Below are 25,963 nucleotides of genomic sequence, written 5' to 3' on the forward strand. Positions count from 1 at the left end.
AAAACTGCTTCATCAAACCCCGTTTCAAATTAAGTGGGTTTTTTATGATCTACAAGCAGTTCGTGCGAGACGTTTAAGAACCAGAGAGCAAATATCTCCGATTTATCCAAACATTTACACTCCAGTACTTTTTCTTTTTCCACCAGCCCTTCTCACATAAAAATCAGATCATTTTTTGTATCCCTCTTGCTGTCCTAATACAATTTCTATAACTTAAAATGCAGTATACATTACGTAATAGAAGAAAACTAAGAACATTTCTGAAATCACAAAAAAGTTCATTACGATCACATATTTATATTGAATCATCTCGTCTCATGCAGACTAGTGTTATTCTGCCAGGATTGGATGACGCCATATTTGGTTTAATGTATTTATATTGAAGAATGTATCTTAAGGTGTTATATTTCATTTATAAGAGGTGTCTGTTGTGGTGTTGTTACCTTTTCAATCCATGGTTAAATAAACTGCTTTAAAGCTCTGTTACTATCTCGCGTTTCGCAACAGATGGCGTAAGTGCTTTTCTAGAAAACTAGTTTATTACATCCACGTGAAAACATCTGGTCATCAGTTCAGGTCATTTTTATATCCGTGAGATCTTAGGTATTAAATCTCCTTTCAGTTATACATTCTACATCTTTCTTGGGAGTCCTATTGTGATCATTAATCTCATTAAAGTAATACACATTTTAGAACCAGTCGCTTGACTGATTCGTTTAGTCTACTGAAAGGTCAGTTTGAAGTTTAAAAGGTAACGGTTCGGGAACAAACATAATATATTTATTTTTTTACAGAGTGCCAGTGAAATGAGCGAAGAACACACATCACTACCATGAGCGACTTCAGCCTGCCCGATCCCGGCGGTAAGTACCATACTGTGAGAGCACTTGTTTCTTTCGTATTTAGGTAGTACTAAGTGAAAAACCCAGCGTTGCCTGGGTATTTATTTTTAGCCGTGACCGAGACTTCGTACGAGTGCCAATTATTTTTGACTTATAAAGCTTGTTTCTATACAACGTTTGAAGTAGTATCACTAGGACTTGAACGAAGAGTTTGTTGCTTCACTAAGACGGGAGATAGCCTCGTAGAGCTGGCTTTTGGTAAATCTCGAATGTTCTGCGCTGTATCGTGGGGATTTTCTGCTCCCAGATTCGCACATTGTGCCTGATCACCGTGCTATTCAGAAACTCGTTCCATTACAACACTTCGATGGAATTAAATTTCACAACCGAATAATCGGGACGCAGTTTTTAAAACTAATTTTGTGTGATGGAAGGTCAGAAGCACTAAAAGAGTTTAGACATTCGGTTGGACGAGACTGCGGGGCGTACTTCTGTCACTGACGTAAACTTCCGAAAACACAAAACTAACAATGCCGTCTATTGGTTCTTTAGAGTACTACGGAGCTAACAGCACCACCTATTGGTTCTTTGGTGATCTACGTCGTAACGATCGTGTCACTTAGGTAAATATTAGAACTACTAAGCTAAGCAGTCGATTTTAGACAAAGTTCTAAATTGCCATGTTTTTTTTCTGTAATCTAATTTTTATGAAATAAAGCCTGTTCGTTGCATCACGCTACACTTAAGTTACCTGTTCTCTCTACGAAGATTCATGTTGTATTTTCAGAGTTTACCGTGTTCAAACAGATAGACAGATAGACAAGATAGTTTTATAGTTTTTAATTAGTGTATATTAGGCCCCTGTACATAATGTATCAGTCATGTTCTTCACTATCCACTCATTCAAGTAAGACGTGTGAAAGAAATACAGCTCATCACAATGGTTCTCGCCAGATAAACTTTTCATTTACGTCTGGTGGCTGTACTAATAGCGTAGAAATTACAACATTCAGCAAGTCTGCAATCCTTATTTCAATGTTGAGTCTGCAGGCGAAACTATCTCAGTAGGGTCATTTTGGGTAGTTATAATGTTTGAACGGAATGGCTGGTATTAATACACCTGAACATCTTAATTAGACGTAATAAAAGTAAGACATCTGTAAGGACAATTATAAGTTACTAGATACAGTCTTTGTTAGTCTGCACTTTCTCAGCGCCCTTGTGGAATGTGTATTGAGCAAGACGTTATATAATCGCATTCAACTTTGACGCCAGCGGTCGATTTTCGAGATACGTAACTCCGAAGGTATAATATGAGGTAATACCAACCGATTCAGCTGCTAATGTGAAGGTTACACGTATAGAACTTTTATATCCGGTCTTCCTGAAGATACAGAGATATGGCTGAATAGTTTAGTTAAACTTTAGTTGTGCACTAAACACTCCATGGACAGCGAAATCGCAGTGTAGCTGCAAACATAAACACAAAAAATACTGAATTTGGCGTTCGGACACGAAGTGTATTAACTTAGTACTTGAGGGTGTCACAATAATGGGAACGCAAGAATAGCGAACATTTATCGTTAAACACGTATTCCCTGAGCAGTGTCAGCACATGAAGTTATCTATACACCGGTTATCTTCTTCTCATCAACACAGCTCAAGCGCATTATCCTTAAATGTCGGTAAACGCTAATGAGCACCACCCGAAGTAATCCGTCATTAATATTAGATGAGGAAAATCTGCAAGACAAAACGATAAACAAGAAAACAAATGATCCCTAAAATAATTCAGAGAAGTTCGTACACATATTATACCAAGAAAATAGATTTCGTACTTGTAATAGGGCACAGCAAGTACAAGAGTTTGTTCAATCCTTCACAACGACAACGCGGTTCAGTGGCGAGTAGGCACAAATGTGCGAAGCTATGGTAAAACTAACTGGTTTCAGTTGTTTGTAACAGTGCTAATGATGCTCTGGATTATACACTCTGAGGCACTGCTCCCTTACGTGTACGCAAAACTTTGCGCTTACGACGTGCCTGTGGCTCTTACGTCATTTGTGAATTTCCTCACCATGATTAAATAATTAGAACTGTAGATCACAACATTGTGAATATCAGGTGACTCAATACGCTTCTCAGAAGTAATCAACTCCGAACAGTGCTCTGCCTCCTTACATCGGTTAATTTAGAGGGCGAGATTAACAGCTAATGAATATGATGGTAACTTGAATCCGGAAATCCTATTTACCGCGAATAGCAGCCTTAACCTTTAGGATATCTGAATTCGCCTCCAGCTCAGACACAAACTGTAGAGGTCACTTATGCTTCCGCCAACCACTATCACCACACGTTTCCTCCACATTGTACTGTATATAGAAATACTAGTGCTAAAATTAGCCCGCATCTCGTGGTCGTGCGGTAGCGTTCTCGCTTCCCACGCCCGGGTTCCCGGGTTCGATTCCCGGCGGGGTCAGGGATTTTCTCTGCCTCGTGATGGCTGGGTGTTGTGTGCTGTCCGTAGGTTAGTTAGGTTTAAGTAGTTCTAAGTTCTAGGGGACTGATGACCATAGATGTTAAGTCCCATAGTGCTCAGAGCCATTTTTTTGCTAAAATTAAACTGGGAGGACGTGTCTCTTCACACAGACAAGCTGGTACAGGAAGTTACTACACGATTGCTTCCATAACTGTATCGTCTCAAAGAACTCGAGAAAAATCCAAATGTTATTCGGGACCTTGCATTAAAAACATTCTAGATGAGAGCTAGTGACAATTTTCTTCGCATAAATGAAGAATAAATATGTTCAGGCACATAGAGAAGTTTATCGCGAACGTTTCGAATACTCTCATAAGCACAAAACTGTCTCATGGTTTCTTTCTGCGTGATAGATGCGTAGCTACCTTTTCAAGGAATTGTATAAATGAAATTCCCTTCTTTGTACAAAATCTCTCATAAATGTATTGGTAAGATATATATTATTTGCCGGCCGGGTGGTTCTAGGCGCTACAGTCTGGAACCGCGCGACCTCTACGGTCGCAGGATCGAATTCTGCCTCGGACATGGATGTGTAGTAAGGTTAGGTTAGTTCTAGGGGGGACTGATGACCTCAGAAGTTAAGTGCCACAGTGCTCAGAGCCATTTGAACCAAGCCGATATAATATTTGATATCAACAAACATCTCTTTCCTTAATGGCGTGCTTTCGGGTTTTCAGCCGATTCAGTGTTTCCGTTTTGTGTACAGTGTTTCGGCGATCTCCATGTGCTGCGAGCTGCAGTCAGGAAGGGACTATACATACAAAGCAGCTCGCGACACCTGCGGGAGACGGCTGAGTCGCAATATTCTGCTGTAAAAGGAAACAGTAACTCGACTGAACACCCGGGAGCTCATTATTCATCACTTACGCCGAGAAATCCCCAAATACCAACGCATTCCTTATTTCTAGTTCTCACTAGCAAACAGAAAGCCTGCTTTAGTTTCAGGATATTACATATGTTTTAAACTATTCTTCATATAGTCCGTATTGTTAGAGAATAAAATACTATCTATTTTTCGGCATTTTGGCGAGATTCCCTACACATAAACCGACTAATTTCCCTCTGAATACTTCCACATTTCGTATGAAACATCAAAACTTCAATTATACTTCACTTTGTAATGAGACATGGAATTATGATAAAATTTTAAATACCTTCAAAGCATTCTCCAGAGTCATTAAATTGCCACCGATGTATCTGAAAAGGCTACTCCGTTTGTAAGAGTCAGGAAACATGGTTCCATTGAGCAAAGGGACTGGACCAAAATCTTCAAAAATAAAATTTATTACAAAATACCCTTCATGACATGTTTTTTTTCATTTATTGGTACTTACTCGCTACAAATACAAAGACACCTAATCTCTACTGTAATTTGACAGCAGGTTCAATCATTGTAAAGGTATTCATCATTCCCATAATTAAGAAAGATTCACTTAGACTTATTTAAATAAACAAAATTTCCTTTAAGCAGATGTATAAAACAAAAACGAAAGGACAGGCATTCACTTTAACAATTAAAAAACTTTCAATAACATCTGGCACTAGGCTAAATTGCAAGGAAACAACATTCATCATAAAAGAATGTTCAACACAAGTGACTCCTGAACAAAGATAGCTTAACCAACACTGGTTGCCTATAGAATCTCGTTAGTTAGAACTCATCAGGAGATTCTCAAAATAGCCAATAACAATCCAGAAATCACGATAAAATAAAACTCATCAGTTTCTACGAATTGCAGATAGAAAGCTTTAGACCACTAACGTAGCATTCAACCGTAGCCAATGCTCACGTTACTGATGTTGACTATACTAGTAGAGGATATATATATATATATATATATATATATATATATATATATATATATATATATAAGGTTACAGAAACCAAGATATTCCAGTTTACAAACAGTAGTGGTTTCCTTTTTTACAACCAGTGCAGGCTTGTTTTGAGGGCGTCCTTTCCGCTTGGTCCCGACACAGACTGGTCAAGCTGGCCCCAAGTCACCCGCCGTCACAAACAAAACTGCGACCACACAGAAAGCAAAAGAAGCAGTCTCCTAGAACACTCAGAGAAGCGACATCAGTTTAAAATACTTGACACACACACACAAACGCGCGCGCTCTTCGTCTGGTACAATTGGATAATTCAGGAAAACAGTGTTCGGGAAAAGTACTGAGGCCACAATATCGTAATAACAGGTTCTCCCCTGTTGAGCTCAAATACTTGACGGTTAAGCGAAAAGCTGCTGACCCGTCAGCAAAGCACACAGTTACTATTTGAAGTTACTGGCAAAAATTTCAGCTGCTGCAGTCAACACCCAGAATATGTTCAATATAGTTAGCATGTCACCACAAGTCTACACAGTTCCCAAGTGCGGCTCACCAAGTTATCGGTTGTCCGTATCTGCAATGAAGTCCTGCTGTATGACAAGGGCGCAAACCCCCTCGTCCCGGCCAAAATCCAAGTATACCAAAACAGAAGGTAGTGTCCGCTTCGCGGCCGCATCTTGCTGCTTCTGTACGCCGCCGTCCAGAGCAACGGCCAGCACCAGTGAGTCCTGCGCCTCCTCGCTGCTTCCTCAACAACAACCGACCGACCTCTCAGCGCATGAGGCGTGCTATTTCATAGGTTGCGCGTTCCACAGAGCCTAAGTCGTTTTATGCGATATCAGCAATAACGCATAGCACAAACCGATATGGCGGACTCGAAGTGGACACGTCAGTACGTCTTTCATTTTGCGCGGTACAAAGATGTCGAGAGTTCGTCGTTGAAAGTTAGTTCTCAAACCGAAGCATATTGACTCTTGTAAAGCTCGGACGACAACAAGGTAGTATGATTATGTAAGGAAAGGCAGGTCTGGACTGCATTACTTGTTTGTGACAAATTCATCGAAATATGAAGATTGTGAGGTCCTTGAAAGTATACTAAAGGGACATGAGATGTTTTACTATGCTATTCACCCTATGTTCTTTGTCATCAGCATAATGCTTTTCGTGAGTGCTGTCTATGATACTCAAGTATACGAAATGTTAACGATAACAACAGAAACAACGAAACAAACATGCCAAATTTAAACAGACGCAACATCCCCAACATAGGCGATCTTTTACAGAAGCTCGAAATTCAGTGTGGACTTCAATGCGAGATACTTATAACAGTTTCCACAGCGAAACTTTGTCTCGAAACCTGGCAGAAAATCCAAAGCGATTCTGGTCGATGTGATTAGCCGCAAGAAACAATCAATTCCTTCTCTGCACGATAGCAATGGAGATACCATCGAAGACAGTGCTGCGAAAGCAGAGTTACTAAACACAGCCTTCCGAAATGCCTTCACAAAAGAAGACGAAGCAAATATTCCAGAATTCGAATCGAGAGCAGCTGCCAACATGACTAACGTAGAAGTAATATCCTCGGAGTAGTGAAGCAGCTTAAATCACTTAATAAAAGCAAGTCTTCTCGTCCAGACTGTATACCAATTAGGTTCCTTTCGGAGCATGCTGATGCATTAGCTCCATACTTAACAATGTATACAACCGTTCGCTCGACGAAAGATCCGTACCCAAAGACTGGAAAGTTGCACAGGACACAACAATATTCAAGAAATTAGGAGTAATCCACTAAATTACAGACCCACATCGTTAACGTCGATATGCAGCAGGATTTTAGAACATATATTGTGTTCGAACGTAATGAATTACCTCGAAGAAAACGGTCTATTGACACACAGTCAACATGGGTTTAGAAAACTACGTTCCAATTGAAACACAACTAGCTCTTCTTTCACATGCAGTGCTGAGTGCTATTGACAAGGGATTTCAGACAGATTCCGTATTTCTGGATTTCCAGAAGGCTTTTGACACTGTACTACACAAGCGGCTCGTAGTGAAATTGCGTGCTTATGGAATATCGTCTCAGTTATGTGACTGGATCTGTGATTTCTTGTCAGAGAGGTCACAGTTCATTGTAATTGACGGAAAGCCATCGAGAAAAACAGAAGTGATTTCTGGCGTTCCCCAAGGTAGTGTTATAGGCCCTTTGGTGTTCCTTATCTTTATAAACAATTTGGGAGACAATCTGAGCAGCTGTCTTCGATTGTTTGCAGATGACGCTGTCGTTTATCGACTAATGAAGTCATCAGAAGATCAAAACAAACTGCAAAACGATTTAGAAGAAATATCGGAATGGTGCGAAAAGTGACAGTTGACTTTAAATAACGGAAAGTGTGAGGTCATCCACACGAGTGTTAAAAGGAACTCGTTAAACTTCGATTACACGATAAATCAGTCTAATCTAAAAGCCGTAAATTCAACTAAATACCTAGGTATTACAATTACAAACAATTTAAATTGGAAGGAACACAGAGAAAATGTTGTGGGCAAGGCTATCCAAAGACTGCGTTTCATTGACAGGACACTTAGAAAATGTAACAGACTTACTAAGGAGACTGCCTACACTACACTTGTCCGTCCACTTTGCGATGTGGGATCCTTACAAGATAGGACTGACTGAGTACATCGAAAAAGTTCAAAGAAAGGTAGCACGTTTTGTATTATCGCGAAATGTGGGAGAGAGTGTCACAGAAATGATATAGGATTTGCGTTAGACATCATGAAAAGAAAGGCGTTTTTCGTTGCGACGGAATCTTCTCACGAAATTCCAATCACCAGCTTTTTCCTCGGAATGCGAAAATATTTTGTTGACACCGACTTACATAGGGAGGAACGATCAGCAAGAGAAAATAAGGGAAATCAGAGCTCGTACGGAAAGATATAGGTGTTCATTCTTCCTGCGCGCTATACGAGATTGGAGTAATAGAGAATTGTGAAGGTGATTCGATGAACCCTCTGCCAGGCACTTAAATGTGGTTTTCAGAGTACCCATGCAGATGTAGATGTAGATGTAGATAACGTCACAAGAGAACACTAACATGTAGCATGTCCACAAATATGATCGTATATTGGAATGAGGTATTAGATAAATTTTTCAGATGTTATTCTGATATTACCAGTAAGCTAATGTATAATGTATGAAAGACATTTTTCCCCAAGAGCATGTTTATCAGATGATGGGACTTCTGTTACAGCGACAGCCAGGAACTGTTAATCTGGCGCTGTAAGGATTAGTAGAGAGTAGAAGATAATAAAAGCAGAACAAAACTGAAATATACAACACAGACTGTAGAGGATATTCGGTGTAATAGGTAGAGATGAACAGATGAATAAATGAGTACAAGATATAAAAAGCTGGTGCACCAAAAACACTTGAAAGCTTGATGTTTACAAAAAAATTATTGTGCGAAAATACTATCGATGTTTTTAGAAAATTTGCTTCAATGATCTAAAACAATGCCGTGGACCTCCTATGTTTGATTAAGAAGGATGTAATGAATTATTATGCGCGACACGATTACATATATTTATAACATTTCACACTCTCTGTACATATTCACAACATATATTCAAATTAGCTCTGCAGGTTTCTAACCTGCAAACATCAACATCGTTACTGTTTGCTGATGTCAGGAAAAGACGAATAAAGTTACGCGTATTGTGAGCTCTGCTCGTACAGAAAGCGACGGCTCCCACTAAAGCTCGTGGGAGGACTAATACTTACAGTGCTTCAAGAGCTCCATTACGTAAGAAGAAAGTTACGTGTGCAGGTGCTGTGACAGTACGTGAAATTGTAAATTACAAAAACCGTGAGCCATTAGGCGAAAGAAAGTTTCGTTTTGAAGCCCTGGCAGTAAAACTGATCTTTATCAGAATACCAACGGTCTCGACTCAAACGCTCTCTCGATGTTGACTCATTGAATCATACTAGACTAGCTTTTTAAAAAGATTCTTCATATTATCCACTCCTACTACCACCTTTAAGTCATTCCCCAAGATAACTGACAGCTCTGAAATGTCCTTCACAAAATGTACCAAATTCAAATGCGAACGCACGATACTAGTTGCTTCTCCGGGTAACTGAACTGAAAATTTAATACATGGAGTTGTTTGCAGAGTCGCTACCGGTCTGCGCTTGATGTGTCTACATACTTTCATTGCAAGGTAATTCGCAATTTATTATCGGCGGGACCACATCAGTAGGTAACTAAATACCTGCGTGCAAACAGACAGGTTCTTGGGAGGCCTATTCTATATCACATCCTAAATGTAAACAGTTGTAGAATCGTCTATAATTTGAGGGTGAACGAGCTGACGAGAAGGAAAGATACAAACACATTAACGAACTACGTTAACTGGTGCCCAGGAGAATACTATTATACATCGTTACGACTTCTAGAATGAGTTTACTGTTTCAGAAGATGGAACTGTTTAAAGACTTATATTTTCAAACATCGGTATAATTTTTTCTACATTATATCTGCAGCGTTGCTGTTATCACGAAACTGTTGTTAGTACCTTGTGGGCGATGAAGGCGCTTTCTTCATAAACACGTAGAGGAACACCGCTCGTTTTGAAATGTATATCATAGCGTTTGGTACTGAGCGTTTTACACTATTAGAAACGGCTACACTATCGGCATATCAGCAAACTGCGATGTAAAATGCATTGTCGAACTAAATTAGTGCGCTCATGGAACAGCAGTACTGCTGCAATGATAATGGGAGTGCTGGTATTGTTACAGCTCGCAAAGACTTTATTAAATTGTGGTGGCTAGTAGAAACTGTTGTAGTTAAAAGCGGTGGGTTTTCGCCCACCACACAGATGGCTATTAACACAGCAGGGAGCCCTGTGTTCCTCAGGAATGACAGTTACTGTACAGCGGTCGAGCACATACTAAGTAACATGTCCAATTTCAGTTGCGCATTTTGCTGAGGTCTAACTTTAATGTTTCTCCCTACGGTATTTTTCTCGCACACAGTAGATTAATAACGACACATTTTACAGAATATTTTTCATACAGTATTTTGTAGTACCATGTTACAGATAACCCTAGATTTTCCCAGTACAACAGCGAACTACTGAACAACAATAATCGGAACGAAGTTGTTTCTTGGAGTAGGACATCATGTCGAAGAATGCATTTTTCTCCGTATTCATAATTAATCTTAAGGAATAACCACACTACACATATATCTCACTGCGCTCCTACTGTACATAACAAATCACCAAATTATTTCTCGAAAATAAAAGACTGATCAAAATACCAAGATTCTCTGTGCTGCGTATATAGAGTAACAAGCATCGTAATGTTTAACCATCATTTAGAACACTGACTAATTTTTATGTAGTTTTGAATACAGCTTTCTAATTGAAACCGCCAGTGTTTCTTAATAATATTGAAAGAGGTATGTAAGAATACGTTGCTAAAGTGTAGCATATTCTACTGAACTCTGCACTAATATCCCCAAGAAATCGATATCCACTCAGAACCTTTGAGGTTTTTATGGGACTTATGTGCACTCCAAAATACACAAAAATTTTCTCAAGGAGAACTGAATACATCTTTGATATCTGTACTAGCATGAAAAATAAAAATCAGCTCAAAACTTGGTAAGAGTTTGCTGAGCACAGGTTTCACTTTGTAGGAGATTATAAAAAGATTTTCATTAAAATGTTTTGGTAAAATTATAACAGTCTATATGAGGTAAATGTAAAACCGTACGAGGTTTCGAAGTGTATATGAATTTTACAAATTAAAGTGGTCACGTATCCATAATAATTTTATGAAACTGACTCCAGTCACGTAAAATAATGTGCATATGCCAGAATAAAGTTTAATCATAATTTCCAATGATTGTCCAATTATTCAGTGTTACTTACTACAAATTACACACACAATAAAGGTAAAAAATACTTAAACAGCTCAACCTACGCGACTTTGCAATTTTGAGAGTGAAATAGGAAGCTGAGTATTAACAAATGAACAAGTGGATAATTTACAGAAGAAAATTCCTTATATACAAAAGTGCCCATTTCCACTCATAAAGAAATCAGTACTTTTAAAACAAAAAATGGCTCTGAGCACTATGGGACTCAACTGCTGTGGTCATAAGTCCCCTAGAACTTAGAACTACTTAAACCTAACTAACCTAAGGACAGCACACAACACCCAGCCATCACGAGGCAGAGAAAATCCCTGACCCCGCCGGGAATCGAACCCGGGAACCCGGGCGTGGGAAACAAGAACGCTACCGCACGACCACGAGATGCGGGCACTTCTAAAACAAATCTGCACAATCACTACAACTTAAGTGATTCAGAAATTTCTGATCATCATTCCGAACCAAAATTTAAAATTAGTGTTTCAAATTCCGAACGATTAATTCAGGCATGTTTCAGTTATGTTCACATAATCATTGTACACTCCTGGAAATTGAAATAAGAACACCGTGAATTCATTGTCCCAGGAAGGGGAAACTTTATTGACACATTCCTGGGGTCAGATACATCACATGATCACACTGACAGAACCACAGGCACATAGACACAGGCAACAGAGCATGCACAATGTCGGCACTAGTACAGTGTATATCCACCTTTCGCAGCAATGCAGGCTGCTATTCTCCCATGGAGACGATCGTAGAGATGCTGGATGTAGTCCTGTGGAACGGCTTGCCATGCCATTTCCACCTGGCGCCTCAGTTGGACCAGCGTTCGTGCTGCACGTGCAGACCGCGTGAGACGACGCTTCATCCAGTCCCAAACATGCTCAATGGGGGACAGATCCGGAGATCTTGCTGGCCAGGGTAGTTGACTTACACCTTCTAGAGCACGTTGGGTGGCACGGGATACATGCGGACGTGCATTGTCCTGTTGGAACAGCAAGTTCCCTTGCCGGTCTAGGAATGGTAGAACGATGGGTTCGATGACGGTTTGGATGTACCGTGCACTATTCAGTGTCCCCTCGACGATCACCAGTGGTGTACGGCCAGTGTAGGAGATCGCTCCCCACACCATGATGCCGGGTGTTGGCCCTGTGTGCCTCGGTCGTATGCAGTCCTGATTGTGGCGCTCACCTGCACGGCGCCAAACACGCATACGACCATCATTGGCACCAAGGGAGAAGCGACTCTCATCGCTGAAGACGACACGTCTCCATTCGTCCCTCCATTCACGCCTGTCGCGACACCACTGGAGGCGGGCTGCACTATGTTGGGGCGTGAGCGGAAGACGGCCTAACGGTGTGCGGGACCGTAGCCCAGCTTCACGGAGACGGTTGCGAATGGTCCTCGCCGATACCCCAGGAGCAACAGTGTCCCTAATTTGTTGGGAAGTGGCGGTGCGGTCCCCTACGGCACTGCGTAGGATCCTACGGTCTTGGCGTGCATCCGTGCGTCGCTGCGGTCCGGTCCCAGGTCGACGGGCACGTGCACCTTCCGCCGACCACTGGCGACAACATCGATGTACTGTGGAGACCTCACGCCCCACGTGTTGAGCAATTCGGCGGTACGTCCACCCGGCCACCCGCATGCCCACTATACGCCCTCGCTCAAAGTCCGTCAACTGCACATACGGTTCACGTCCACGCTGTCGCGGCATGCTACCAGTGTTAAAGACTGCGATGGAGCTCCGTATGCCACGGCAAACTGGCTGACACTGACGGCGGCGGTGCACAAATGCTGCGCAGCTAGCGCCATTCGTCGGCCAACACCGCGGTTCCTGGTGTGTCCGCTGTGCCGTGCGTGTGATCATTGCTTGTACAGCCCTCTCGCAGTGTCCGGAGCAAGTATGGTGGGTCTGACACACCGGTGTCAATGTGTTCTTTTTTCCATTTCCAGGAGTGTATATACAAGGTGTTTCAGAATTACACCAACGTCTTGAGGAACAGAATGAGGAAAGGAACTCGTGTTCGGAAATGTCATCCAACGATCCAACAGGGTGTCGAAGATATAGGCGCCGGCAACTGTATACTTATGCATATACAAGGTGATTCCGTAATGATTTTACTAACTTTCAAGGATGATGGAGAACTATAAATGTATCAATTTGAGGTAAAGGACCCCGGCCTCGAAACGAATCATTCGAAAGTTATAAGCGAAAATCGTTCCGATACCTCTGACAGTGGAACAGATGTACCAGTATTGTTATTGCTAAACTGTAAGGTAGGCAACTTTCAGAGACGTAAATATGGACCACAACAAGAAAAAGATGTTCATTAAATATGGGCTCTAAAATGCTTACTTGAGGGGCTATGAGTAGTTGTTCATCTTTGAAACGCATCTCTTCTATTGAAAAAGTGTTCATAGCTCTTAAGGTACTCATTTTAGAGCCAGCGTTCACTGGACTTTTTTTTTTTCATGCTTTGATCCATACTACCAATTCTGAAAGTCGGCTACCCTACGATCACAGCAACAACAGTACCAGTACATGTACTCCACTATCAGGCTCCATATTGTACGTTAACTGTTTCGTTCCTCTCACAAACTGCCCAAGGTAAATTCCGGACATTTAGGACAATTTCTACTCCCTATTAATCCCCCTGTCCCCTTACAAACATGAGTCTCCCAGTCTGCAAATGGTAAGCTGGAATCTCTTAATAACAAGACCAGTAACTTTACTTAGAACCTTCTCCAAGTTTCCCTCAAATGTTCCGCAGACCTTTATCTGGAGTAGTCCTACTCACGTACAATTCACGAACAGGACAGGAGGAAAATGTTGTTCTATCGAAAGTACCCTCCACCACACACCATAAGGTGGCTCACAGATGATAGGTATTTCACGATATCGCTACGATTTTCTTGCATAAGAATGAGACAGCCTGCCCACGATGTTACTCAACCTGTACAATGAACAACCAGTAACAGAAACCAAAGAAAAATTTAATGAAGGAATTAAAGTTCGTGGAGGGGGAATAAAAACTGAAAATAAAATCTTGTGGGATGCTACTCCCCTCCATATTTCATCTACACGATCGACGTTTCGACTGCTGTGCTAGGATCTTCTTCAGGATATTGAGGTGTGCACGGTAGGCTCAACCGTGGTCACTACGAGATCCTGAAGATGATTTCAACAGATGGGTCGAAACGTCGATTGTATAGAAGAAATACGACGTAGCCAGCAGCCCATGAGATCTGCGCCAGTGGCCTAGAAAGCCTCCAGACTAATATAAGAGACAAAAGTTGTGTGAAACTTCCTGGCAGACTAAAACAGTGTGCCGGACCGAGACTCGAACTGGGACCTTTGCCTTTCGCGGGCAAGTGGTCTACCAACTTCTTTTTTTCTTTTGTTCGTTCTTGATCGTTGTGTTTGGTCACATGACATCCGTTCAAGTTCGTTTTGTTGATCCTTCGACTCAGTTTTTTATTACAGAGGCCAACCAGCTGTCTGACCGAACACGCTGAGCTATAGTGCCGGCACCAACTGAGCTACCCAAGCGCGACTCACGCCCCGTCCTCACAGGAGACGAGGTACTGGCGGGACTAAAGCTGTGAGGACAGGGTGTGAGTCGTGCATGGGTAGCTCAGTTGGTAGAGCACTTGCCCGCGAAAGGCAAAGGTCCCGAGTTCGAGTCTCGGTCCGGCACACAGATTTAATCTGCCGGGAAGTTTCATATCAGCGCACACTCCGCTGCAGAGCGAAAATCTCATTCTGGAACGTTGTTTGGTTTGGCGATGACTATGTAATTCAGTCAGAAAGGGCAGAGGACATGGATGATCACTTGAACGGACTTGAGTGGACAATGACTTGAAAAGAAGATAAAAGATGAAGATCAACAAAAGCAAAACAAGAGTAATGGAATGTAGTCGAATTAAAAACAGCATTAGCCTGCCGCGGTGGCCGAGCGGTTCTAGGCGCTTCAATCCGTAAGCGAGCGACTGATAGGGTCGCAGCTTCGAATCCTGCCTAGGGCATGGATGTGTGTGATGTCCTTAGGTTAGTTAGGTTTAAGCAGTTCTAAGTTCTAGGGGACTGATGACCTCAGAAGTTAAGTCGCATAGTGCTCAGAGCCATTTGAACCATTTTGCTTGTACAGGATAGAGTAGCGTAGAGAGCTGTATCAGACCAGTCCAGAATGAAGACTACAACACGAATCCTCTATTCCTAGGAGCAGTCACTGACTTTCTTTCTCTACGACACTGCTATGTGCAGTGGCAGCTGGCCAGTGCACTGAGCCCTCGCATGCCCTCTCGTCTTCCGGGTGGCGGGCTGGCCGGCAGCGCAGCCTCGGCCACTGTGCAGGGAGAACTCGCCGTCTCGCCACATCGAGCGCGGGCCACGGCGTGCCCCTGCCTATACAGCGGCCGCCCTACCTGCCCTATTCTTAGCCGGAGGGCAGGGCGCGCGCTGCCTCGCATGCGGCCGCTTTCAATGCGGCACGGCGGCGCCGCCGGCCAAGAAACAGCTAGACGGCTGGCTAGCCCACTCACCCGCCGCTCCAGTCTGCTGCTTCACAGCAACAGCTGAGGGAACCCGCAGGCGAAGAAGGCAACCGAGCAGCGCAGCAGCGAGGTTCTAGTTTCTCCGCTTACCTGTCCTATGGGCTACCGTAGCACCATTATAACTCACCACACGCAAAAAATATCTACAGTCAAAACATCCAAATTTGACTACCAGTCCTGAGAACTCGGAGTCACTTAGAATCCTCAGATCAAACACTCAAAGTGGGCAGTCCTTAACAAGCTATTCTGTTGTTTGCTCCTCCGCTCCGCACTCGCAGCAGACGAACGTTAACCTCACTTCGAGTTGTAGCCACATGTCCCTTGGCCCGTCATAATGCGTCTGAGCTTCGCCTTGGTTTGAATCCCCCTACCTTCTTTGTTGGATCTGGAACCAGGTGAGTGATGTTGAGTGTATGTTCGTTTCAGCGTCGTCGCCATTTGAAAGTCATACAGAAGGAGCTGATAATTTCTGAATGAATGCAGGGTGGTTTGCGTGATTTCAAACAAGATGTTGGTGTATAGAGACTCTTACAAAAGGAAGTTCTTTGGATAAATGGTCCTTTTGAGCAAATTTACCTTAGTTTCTTTTCTCCTTAAATATTGCGGAATATTATAAGCTAGGCGAGGTAACCACTGAATGGTTACGTAACAGTCTTGGCTGTATGGGTGCTGTTTCCGCTCACAGGGGAAAATATTCACTAGCAGAATACACAAGAGCGAATGCAGCTGACTATATAGAATTGCAGTCTGTGCTGCAATTGCTTCCAGATATCTTGGGATGTACACTGTAACGCTGCGAGACATACAGGAAGAAAGTCAATGAGATTCTCGAACCTTCGAGATGTGGGGCCATGCCGACTCTAGTGCCGTCGCTCTGTTACGTTTCCCAGTCGAGAATCCATTGCACCATCATCCCCTTTCGAGGTGGCCCCACAGATTCTCGATTGGGAGTAAATCCGTGGGAGTTTGGTGGCCAGGAGAGTACAGTAAACTCATCCTGGTCCTCCTAGAACCACTCATGTGTGCTGCAAGCTGTGTGATTTGTTGTATTGTTCTGCTGGTAGATGCCACCGTGCTGAGAAAAAAACAGTCTAAATACAGGTGTGAACATGGTGTTGTGGTATACCGTAGGACAGATGCACACTTTTACTAATCCATTGTGTCATCCAGAATCACTATATCACCCAGCGAATACGACAAAAACATTTCCCAGACCACAACGCTCACACCTCCGGTCTGGATCTTTACGACGATTGTTGCAGGGTGTTTGCTTTCAGACGTTTCACGTCGTACACGCCAATAGCCATCTGTCCAGTGGAACATAAAACGTGATCCATTTGAAATGGCTACCTGTCGACACCCAGTGGACGTGGAGTTGCGTTCGTCGCCGATGAACTACAGGCACAATGAATGCGTTAACCCGTCGCCTGTGCTGTGAGGACCTTTACGCAGCAATGTTAACGGTCGTTGAAGAGACACTGCAGGTAGCCCTGCGGTTCATATGAAAGATCAGATGCTCAACCGTTGAGCGTCTATTCGCCCATATGGCCCATACACATCCCCACAGCCATCGTTCGCCCCTGTCTTGTACTGCCTGTATGCATCACAGTTGCCTAGGTGCAGGTTTCGGACAGTGCTATTTTGCCATCCAAGGTATACTTTAATCACGGTGGCACGCAGACAGTTTAAGAACTTAACCATTACGAAACGCTTACAACCTTGGTGTGAAAGCCAATAATCATCCCCTTTTGGAGGTCAGATAAAGCGCTCCGATCCTGCTTTAAGATTACGACCGCACAGTTTTGCAGCTTTCCGCGTGTCCTCCGACACGCTTTGTATACCCTCCACTGCTAGAGGTGTCGTCTGTGACTGGTTACTGAACGCTGACTTCGAACATTGGCTGTGATCACATTAATGTGACTGGTCCGTGTAGGTTCACTCTTAAGTAAAGCTGATGCAGCAAAGGGGTATGTCATACGGGGTTCGCCACGAGAAAATGTTGGGAAATCTCTTCTCTAGAACATGGAGGTCGTCGTATTGGTCGACTGGCAATCCATATATCGATGGTTCTTGTTTTTCAGTCTGTCTTTCATAGAAATTACACCACATTATGAAATTTTCACTCTGCAGCCGGGTGTTCGCTGGTATAAAAGTTCCTGGCAAATGTGCCAGACCGAGACTCGAACTTGGAACTTTGCCTTAGTGGGCAAGTGCTCTACCATCTCGTTTTTTTGTTTTTTTTGGTTTTTTTGCTGATTTCACTTTGTTCGTCATTGTTCGTTGCATTTCTTCGGCACGAACGTCCCATGAAACCTGTCCAAGTTCGTTGTTTATCCTTTCACTCAGTTCCTTTGTTGCAGGGGGCAGCTAACCCTCTGACCGAACACGCTGAGCTACCGTCCCGACAACATCTGAGCTACCCAAACACGACCCCTAGCTCGTCCTCACAGCTTCATTTCTCGCTGTAGGGGACGAGGTACTGGCAGAATTGAGGCTGTGAGGACGGGTCGCGAGTCGTGCGTGGGTAGCTCAGATAGTAGAGCTCTTGCCCACGTAAGGCAAAGGTCCCGCTTTCGAGTCACCGTCCGGCACACAGTTCTAATCTGCCAGGAAGTTTCATCACACTGCAGTGTTTATCCAAAACAGAAGACTTCTCTTCCACGTAAGTGTATAAAACGTTTCTTTTTCCCTCTTCAAATCCGTGAAGAGAGATCCAGGTTCGATGTTGGCTACCCTATGTGGGTTTCGAAAAGCACAAACACTTGGATGTAAATTAAGAGACTGCAGGTAACTGTATTGTTAATTGACGAATCAAATATTCTGACAATACGACTAAGTGTACTGTTAGTCATAATTCTTTCAAATGATCTGAAATCATGTGTTTTCCTTCAAAAACCTTGCTCCGTCGAAATATAGGAGTTATGATATTTATTGTAGTGTCTGTCCTTGAAGTTATATTTTGATATGTCTTCTTTGTCAACTATCATTAGCATTATTTTGTTCCGTTTCCATAGTATTGTTTGTAATCTCAGACCGTGATATGAGTTCTTACCGTAGTCATTTGATGGAGTACAGAATTCTTAAGGTTGGGCAGTGATTTAAACACTAACTGTTCCGACAATTGACAGGAACAGGTGGCGGGGCCAGAGCGAAACGACTAATTTTCATGCCGAAATCTCATACTCTACATTGTGTTTCAACAATGCCTCTCAAAATAAGCGCTGCAGGTGTAAGATAATAATTCCGCAGAAATTTTTCATCTTTCCGCATGTTTGGTATTCTTTTCGCACGCTAACCGACATTGTAAGCTACAAACAGTTCATTGAAAATTAATAAAATCGTAGAGAAGCGATAGTAATGATGAGATGACGGGTATAAGTAGGCGTTGCACGCATTGTCGAAACTCTAAGCCCTTTACACGGACGTACTTTTGGGAACTGAATGGGATGATAGGTCTTATATTTGGACCTCGTGCTTTTGCGTACTTTACTTTGATACTAATTTTTCCTTACACATGAAGTTTCATCAGCTACCAGTTACCATGTGATTCAAGTATAGTAGGCTACTACGACGAATAACACTATTATGTTAATTGAATGTGAAAAAAGGTCCCGGAAAACGCAAGTAACATAAAATACGATGATAAATCTTGTCGTAGTTCATACATTAGTATTAAGTCCTTACTATTACCAAAAAATTTGCTATTCAGAATAGTGTTACACTTTTCACACATAATTTAGTTACTCCTCTTCCTGATCTGTCCTATTGACTGCAAACTAAGACGCCTTTGAGACGGAGTCGTTTTGGAGAGTTTTATGTAATCCCTTCAGAAATAATTGGAAGGCCCGATGGGAAGACTACTTTCCACAAAATGCAGGTATTCGATTAAAGATCTCGGTATGGCACACACTCTTCAACCTTCACCGTGCAGTCCTCATAAAAGAAGGCATTTAGTACAGTAGTGGTAAGCGTAGCCATATCACCGCTGACTTACGTCTAGCGAACTACGCACCTGATGTGACCCGAAGAGAAGAATTAAGCTATCGCCGCGGTCTGAATTATGCTGTGACAGTTTCCATAGATACATCTGAGCAACAGAATTCCTTCCAGCTTTTATTACCAGTGTAGTCAACGGTTTTTCCACATTTACGAAAATGAACCTGGTCGTTAAAACACGAGTTGTAAATCAAGTCAAATGTTTATTAAATTCAAGGATTATGAACTACGGGAAACGCTTTCAAATGTTTCTGCAGGGAGCATTACCATTGATCTTTCACTGAGAACTATAACGCGACGGATTAAACTTTCTGAACATCTCTGACAGTTTTATATAACTCCCGGTTCCCTTCTCGCGCTTGTTATATACCCTCTTCCATATAAAAGAGGTAATTAAATGCGTTACGATTGCTCTGTTACGACTTAAGGCTTCTTGCATCATAAATGTACACATTACGTGGTCAGTGTCTTCAGCTTGTAAGGGAGAAGACCACACGAGGTAGCAGAGCCCTTTTCGGATACCAACAAGTGATTCCTCAGTTTCGCACCTACCTACCGCCACTCTCTCGTCCTCGTTATCGAGGCGGTTAGAGGATTAATTACCTTCGCCGTGACGACCTACTTTCCTCGAGCAGGACTCCGTTTAAAGTCTTAACTGGGCTTTAATCCTCTCTCCTTGCAATCGACTTTCGAAGCTTAGTCACTGTGCAGCATCTTTTACTGAGTAATTAAAGTTTATTTTAGAATTAATGGGAGCTCTTTCTACGGATATAATAAAAGATATTAAGGCGGAAGAGGTCTACGAAGGATCGTGAGTAAACTTTATGGTTACTTTAGAGGTCTTATCCACAAAATACAGCTCCGTTCTCCACTTTGTATAGCGATTCATACTGTTCCTAAGTCCTGCCTTTCATTGCGGAGTAGTAAAGACAGTACCTTTCCTTAATACGAAATTTTGTGCAAAGTCACTCGGACTTTTGGCAGAGTTACGGAACTCAAGTAAGAACGCCTTTTTGAAATAATCTGATACGGCCTCTAATATGACAGTACTCTTTTGGTGTGGACAGTCGAAATAATAAAGACGAGAAAATCTCTTGCCTGTCGAAGTTCCTTCACAACATTGCGCTGACAACAGAAAATTAATCTTGTGGTACATAGCTACCCTCATACTTCAGGAAGATTGTAATAATTCCAGTTCCAAAGAAGGAAAATGCTGACGGCTGTGAATACTATCGAGCTATCAGTTTCATAACTTATCGTGCAAAATGCGGGCACAAAATAATTTTCAGGAGAATAAAAAAAAATTGCTGGAAGCTGGCCTTTCAAAAGATGAATTCGGGCTGCAATTTTAGAAGCTAGGATAAAGAAAGGCAAGTCTACATACATAGCATTCACAGATTTAGGGAAAGCCTTTGATAATATGGATTGGCCTACACTCATTAAAATATTTGAGGTAGCAGGGATAAAAGGAAGCCGCAATTGAGATTGGAGTGACACAGGGTTGAAGCCCATCCACGATGTTATACAACCTGTACTTTGACCAAGCTGTGAAGAAAACAAAGCTGAAATTTGGAACGATATAGTACAAGTTCATGGAGAAGAAGTAAATAAAAAATTTAGGTTTTCCAATGTCATTGTAAGGATTTGGAAGCGTATTTGAATGGAATGGAGAGCGTCTTGAAAAGAGATTATAAGATGAAAAAAAAAGTAAAACAAGGATAATGGAATGTAGTCGAATGAAATCAGCCACTGTTGAGGGAATTAAATTACGAAATGCGACACTGAAAGTAATTTATGACTTTTGCTGTTTGGACAGCAAAGCAATTTATCATAGCCGAGATGCGGAAAATATTAAAGACAGACTCGCAGCAGCAAGGAAAGCTATCATGAAACAGGGGGATTTGTTAAAGTTTAATGTAAATTTAAATGTCAGGAACTGTCGTCTGAAGATATTTGTTTGGAGTGTACCCTTATGCGGAACTGAAACGTAGACTACACGCAGTTCAAACAAGAACAGATGCTGTTGAGATGTGGCGCTACTGAAAAATTCTGAAGATTATATGCGTAGACCGCGTTACTAATGCGGAAGTACAATATGGAAAAGGGGAAGAAAGGAATTTGTTGAGGAACTTGACTAAAAGAAGGAATCCACTGATAAGACACTTCTTTAGACATCAAGGAAAATTCAGTTTACTAGTGGAAGGATGTTTGAAGGGTAAGAAATAGAGAAGGAGACTAAGGCTTCAACACGGCGAACAGCTTCGAAAGGATGTCGGTTGCGGTATACTCAGGGATGAAGGTACTTGCACACAGCAGTGTATAATATGACCTTCCACACACAATTCTTCCGTCCGACCGGTTAAGTAGATGCCACCTGCTATTTGTCAATGGTCAAAATCATTCATCGATACAAGATTCGTTTATACGCAAAACATCGGTTTATGATTCTGAAATCCATAGATAGGTTGATGTCTGATGTACGTGACAGAAGTATCATGTTCCGTCATTTACACCGCAGACACATTTTTACACAGATACATTAAAACTAGATGCAATCATTCTGTTCCTCTCTGTGTTTACCGGAAGCTTCCCTTGACAGTGAAGTACACGCCGGAAGTAGAAGACCGCTTCAAAATATTTCGTACTGGGAACCCTTCCACTTCATTCCCAATTCATTCGGAATTTTCCTCAAAAGAGCAATGTCTACCATGAGTCGTGTCCAAAACAGCTCGCCCTACTGTTCATGGCAGAGTTTGAAAAGTAATGATAATAATTTGTTAGCCAGTGGATTGGAACGTAGTCGTTGTATCTTGTTTTACATGTCTTTGTAGATAAAAGAATTTCAATACATGGATTTCGTGGCACGCTACGGTATATTGATCTTGAATTATATTGTTTTCAAACAGAGTGTAAAACTGTACCGAAGCTGCTAAGCCGAGCACCAGCGTCCCCATTAGATCTTAAACTGGCACCTATATGTAGCAAATAAACCAGTATGCTTTGAACTAGACCACCGCTGCTGTGAAATTAAGTTATGGTGACTTCCAAACTTGTCTTTAGATGTGCAGCTCCAAATATTTCTCCCTGAGAGCAACACAGCGATAAATGATGAAATATCTAAGCTAAACTTTGTTACAGTTCCTTGCTCTGCCCTCTTCCAAAGGCATCGGACGGCCATGGTGGATTAGTATGTTCTTTGCTCGCCGCTCGCAAATGCAGTTTACGTATTTTTTTAACACTGTCCAGTCACATTCTACATCTACATCTACTACTCCGCAAGCCGCCTGACGGTTTGTGGCGGAGGGTACCTTGAGTACCTCTATCGGTTATCCCTTCTTTTCCAGTCTCGTATTGTTCGTGGAAAGAAAGATTGTCGGTATGCCTCTGTATGGGATCTAATCTCTCTGATTTTATCGTCATGGTCTCTTCGCGAGATATACGTAGGAGGGAGCAATATACTGCTAGACTCCTCGGTGAAGATATGTTCTCGAAACTTCAACAAAAGCCCGTTCAGAGTTACTGAGCGTCTCTCTTGCAGAGTCTTCCACTGAAGTCTATCTATCATCTGCGTAACGCTTTCGCGATTACTAAATGATCCTGTAACGAAGCGCGCTGCTCTCCGTTCAATCTTCTCTATCTCTTCTATCAACCCTATCAGGCACGGATCCCACTACGGTGAGCAGTATTCAAGCAGTGGGCAAACAAGTGTGCTGTAAACCACTTCCTTTGTTTTCGGATTGTATTTCCTTATGATTCTTCCAATGAATCTCAGTCTGGCATCTGTTTTACCGACGATCAACTTTATATGATGATTCCATTTTAAATCACGCCTAATGCCTACTCCCAGATAATATATGGAATTAACTGCTTCCAGTTGCTGACCTGCTATATTGTATCAAAATGATAAAGGATCTTTCTTTCTGTGTATTCGCAGCACATTACACTTGTCTACATTGAGATTCAATTTGCCATTCCCTGCGCCATGCGTCAATTCGTTGCAGATCCTCCTGCATTCCAGAACAATGTTTCATTGTTACAACCTCTCGATATAATACAGCATCATCCGCAAAAAGCCTCTGTGAACATCCGATGTTATCCACAAAGTCATTTATTTATATATTGTGAATAGCAACGGTCCTATGACACTCCCCTGCGGCACACCTGAAATCACTCTTAGTTCGGAAGACTTGTCTCCATTGAGCATGACATGCTGCGTTCTGTTATCTAGGAACTCTTCAATCCAACCACACAATTGATCTGATAGTCCATATGCTCTTACTTTGTTCATTAAACGAATGTGGGGAACTGCATCGAACGCTTTGTGGAAGTCAAGAAACACGGCATCTACCTGGGAACCCGTGTCTATGGCCTTCTGAGTCTCGTGGACGAATAGAGCGAGCTGGGTTTTACACGATCGTCGTTTTCGAAACCCATGCTGATTCCCACAAAGTAGATTTCTAGTCTCCAGAAAAGACATTATACTCGAACATAATACGTGTTCCAAAATTCTACAACTAATTGACGTTAGAGATATAGGTCTATAGTTCTGCACATCTGTTCGACGTCCCTTCTTGAAAACGGGGATGACCGGTGCCCTTTTCCAATCCTTTGGAACGCTACGTTCTTCTTGAGACCTGCGGTACACCGCTGCAAGAAGGGGGGCAAGTTCCTTCACGTACTCTGTGTAAAATCGAACTGGTATCCCATCAGATTCAGCGGCCTTCCCCCCTACGAGCGATTTTAATTGTTTTTCTATCCCTTTGTCGTATTTCGATAGCTACCATTTTGTCATCTGTGTGACAATCTAGAGAAGGAACTACAGTGCAGTCTTCCTCTGTGAGACAGCTTTGGAAAAATACATTTCGTATTTCGGCCGTTAATGTGACAAGCAGTCAGAAGCCTGAATAATCACCTTTTGCAGCGCGGACCGCTGCTAGACGTGGAGAGGTGGAAGGGAAGAATCAGTGATGTTCTGGAAGGTACAAACATGGATGTGGAACCATGTCGATTCCAGTGCCGTCGCCAGTTGCGTTTGATTTCTCGGTTGAGGATGCATGGCGTTAACACCCCTATCGAGGATGTCCCTCAGATTCCCGATTGGTTGCAATCCGGAGAGTTTGTTTGCCAGAGAAGTAGGTTAAATACATCCTGGTGCTCTCAGAACAACGCACGTGCACTGCGAGCTGCGTGGCACGTTGCATTGTCTTGCTGGTAGACGCGATTGTACTGAGGGAAAACAAGCATCATGTAGGGGTGGACATGGTTCCCGTGGGTATATGCATTCTTGTGTTGATCCATTGTGTCTTCCATAATGACGAGATCACGCAGAGAATGCCCCGCAAACACTCCCCATACCATAACGCTTTCTCTTCCAGCCTGGACCCTTCCGATGATTGATGGATATTTCACGCAGTACACGCCAAAACTATCTGTCTGATGAAGCATAAACCATGATTCATCTGAAAAGGCCACCAGCCGCCAGTCCGTGGACATCCAGTTGCGCTACTGGCGTGCTAACACTCCAGCCTTCGTTGCCGATGAACTGTAGTCACCATGGGTGCATGACACAGGCGCCTGCTCCGAAGGTCCAATCGCAGCAACGTTCGCTGAGGGCTGACACTATAGGCAGCCCCTTTGTTTATCTGAGCGATCAGTTACTCAGCAGTTGCACTTCTATCCTACACGTCTCTACAGCCGTCGTTCAACACTTCCATTTGTGGCTTGTAATGCATCACTGCTAACTCGGCACCGGGTTTTGGATAGCCCCATGCTCTGCTCCAACCACGACTGCTCGTGAACAGTTTACAACCGGTAGTACTTCCACATCTGGCGCGAAAGTCAATGATCATTGTCTTTCAGACAACGCATAAATTGCTCCGTTTCTGCATTGCGATAGCGGCTGCATATTGGTCCGCGTTACCCCGGCATGTTCTTATAGCCTCCACTGCTAGTGCTACCAACTGCCATCTGTGATTGGTTATTGCACGTTGACGTCTAAAATAGGCGATGGTCACACTAATGTAACAGGACCGTGTAATTCGAAGGTCGCTAATGTCCAGAGACTTGTTTTTGCCCAGTTCGAATCATAACACTGGTGTAATCTTATTTCTACCATTAGGTCTCTGGCAGGGGCAAGAGACATACTATCATCATGTTTATAATCAAACATCAGTTAAATGAGTGCTGGGTGCTCTCACCATGTCTCGTGAGGCAATGACATGTGACACTATTAATAGTGAACCGACTGTCGTATA

Source organism: Schistocerca americana, chromosome 1 (genome assembly GCF_021461395.2).
Source record: "Schistocerca americana isolate TAMUIC-IGC-003095 chromosome 1, iqSchAmer2.1, whole genome shotgun sequence".
Classification (NCBI taxonomy): domain Eukaryota; kingdom Metazoa; phylum Arthropoda; class Insecta; order Orthoptera; family Acrididae; genus Schistocerca; species Schistocerca americana.